This window comes from Macrobrachium nipponense, chromosome 26 (assembly GCF_015104395.2).
Source record: "Macrobrachium nipponense isolate FS-2020 chromosome 26, ASM1510439v2, whole genome shotgun sequence".
Lineage (NCBI taxonomy): Eukaryota > Metazoa > Arthropoda > Malacostraca > Decapoda > Palaemonidae > Macrobrachium > Macrobrachium nipponense.
Genome location: NC_087215.1, coordinates 55,938,290 through 55,940,789, shown reverse-complemented (window position 1 = coordinate 55,940,789; position 2,500 = coordinate 55,938,290). Strand labels below are relative to the sequence as shown.

Here is a 2,500-nt window from a genome sequence, read left to right as displayed (position 1 = left end):
AAAACACCTTGCTGGCGAATAGCCTTTTTCATCTGGAAATAACGAATCCAGAAAGGTCAAAAGTGACGTCAAAATTTTACGTGGAGAGAGAGAGAGAAGAGAGAGAGAGAGAGAGAGAAGAGAGAGAGAAGAGAGATCAGGGTTTTTATAATTCGGCTTTCCTCTAACTGGAGAATGCATAATAATAATCTTAAAAATCTCGTGCAAAGGAGAGAGAGAGAGAGAGAGAGAGAGAGAGAGAGAGAGAGAGAGAGAGAGAGAGAGAGAGAAAGCTTATCGATAATTAAGACACTCCAAACGAAAAAAATGAGCAACGTTTATCCTTATTAGTTTTTGTGAACCACTGATAAACAATCATTTTCTATCTACGTAGACTTGTTTACTCCAAACATCTACATTGCAAGTCAGTGCCTTATTCCATCCAGGTCTCAAAATGATAAGAATAATATAAATCTGAAGCCATGACAGAATCAGAAATATTCCAAACACAGGAGAATCAACAGGTGAATGGTACCTATACATCTGTGCAAACGATCACTGAAGTGAGATTTCCAGGCAATTCTTAGTTATCAGTCTTCAGCAGGGAACGAGTATGAAAAGGGCATAACTGAAGTTTTTTTTATAGTAATCGTGGACATCCATTACGTCTTGTTAGGCAGCTAGAGGAGTAATAAATAGATAGATAGATAGGTAGAAAGGTAGATAGACAGCGGTGCGCTTTGCTTCGTATCAGCCAAAAAACAACATCCAGTTCTACAAAAGAAACTTAATGACTGATAAAATCTTTGATATGTTCGTCACATAAATCGTATCGTAATAAACGAAGAATATGTCTTCTTGACGTACGCATCATAGCGTATTCATAAATAATGAAATGTGCATAAATAAATTACCAATACAGATATAAAAATGAGGTCGGGGGATATTGAGTGATATGATTGACAGTCGGACAGAAAAGTTGCTTTAACTAACAAGCACAAAGTTCTTATTAGGCATTGTTAGTTGAGGCGAGCAAAGTTTTAACAAGACAATCCAATCAGCGCTTCTGAAAGATTCAGATGAGAAAATCACCCAAGACCAAGAACTGAAGCGCAAGAAAATGTGAACCAAAAACGTAGACACATTGATTGTCGCCCTCGGTGTGCCTAAGGTTAGTGGGGAAGTTTGTTGTGCTTGATTATATACAGTATTAATCTTTAACCTTCAAAAGAATGGAATAGAAAAACTAATATGACTTAACTTACTGATACACATATCTTCATGATTAAAATCTAGCCATGTTAGGAAACCGCCCGGACATGACCGTGGGGCCTTGGCATAGGCTCAGCACCTACAACAGACCCGATTTGGGTAAGAACTTCCCTTACATTTGACTTTACCTTGGTGTGAGCTGCACTTACAACAGATCTATACATTAACTGACGAAGCGCATGTGTTGTTTTAGCTTAAGCTGGCTGGATCTTTCCTAGATAGAGACTGTCAGGATTTAACCCATTATGTATTCATCTTTGTGGCGTGTTCAGTTCGAGCCCGTTGGGGATAACCGTAAAAACATGAACAAGAGACTGTAAATATCACGAAAGATAACCCTAGGAAATAGTTGTCCTAGATAACGACCCCCGAAAACCTTAAGGGTCTCACTATCTAATCAAGATCCAGTTGGCCTTATGCGAGCACGGGCTCTTGCTCTTGGGCAGCCCGTAATAACACGGAATGAACGTCCACTTCATGAAAGTACCAAGGAAATAAACCCCACCCACCGACGACATAGGCCACCAACTTAACCTTGACTTGACTCGACCTGGGTATAAACTTCGCCTACGTCCGAATATCGACCAGAATGGGGCCAGTGGAAACCAGAGATCTGAGGATGGCGGGGCAGAGGTACAGACAGACAAGGAGGTAAGAGAGGCCTGATGCGGAAGGCTCAGCCATCGACCTTCAAGTCATCCGAAGGAGGAGCGTATGGAGGGAGAGGCTCAGGATAGGAAGAAGGGTAAGGCAGGAGAAAGGGAGAGGTCCTCTGAAGGAGGAGGAGGAGGAGGAGGCAACACAAAATAATAGAGAGAGAGATCATCGAAGGAGAGGGTACAAGAAAGAGCATAGGGTAATACGAGAGAGAGGGAGAGAGAGAGAGAGAGAGAGAGAGAGTGTAAATATTCTATAACAAACTATTATGGCTCTAGTTGAAAATTTATACTTTAAATAATTAACGTATTTCGGAGTACATCAAATTATTTTTATTCACGATTATAATTGTCATTAGATAATCCGTTAACAGTGCTGAATTTATAAAATTATTAAAAAAACCACGACGAATAATTCTCAGCGTTGGAAACTAAAAAATAATCAATTGATAAACCAACAATGGATAGCTATAACAATAAATATAAAGACCTATTCAAACTATACGGGCATTGTAATTACTATAATCAAGGAATAAGTAATATCCTTTACCTGAAATTATTTCCGGCGTAAAATAAACCGAAACGGCCGTTTT

General features: G+C 39.5%; 1 protein-coding gene across 4 annotated transcripts in view; it reads right to left on the bottom strand.

Annotated features, from left to right (window-relative positions):
* Positions 1-2,500, bottom strand: part of LOC135200286 (GTP cyclohydrolase 1-like) — a 25,937-nt gene that overhangs the window by 22,493 nt on the left and 944 nt on the right. The window lies entirely within an intron of this gene.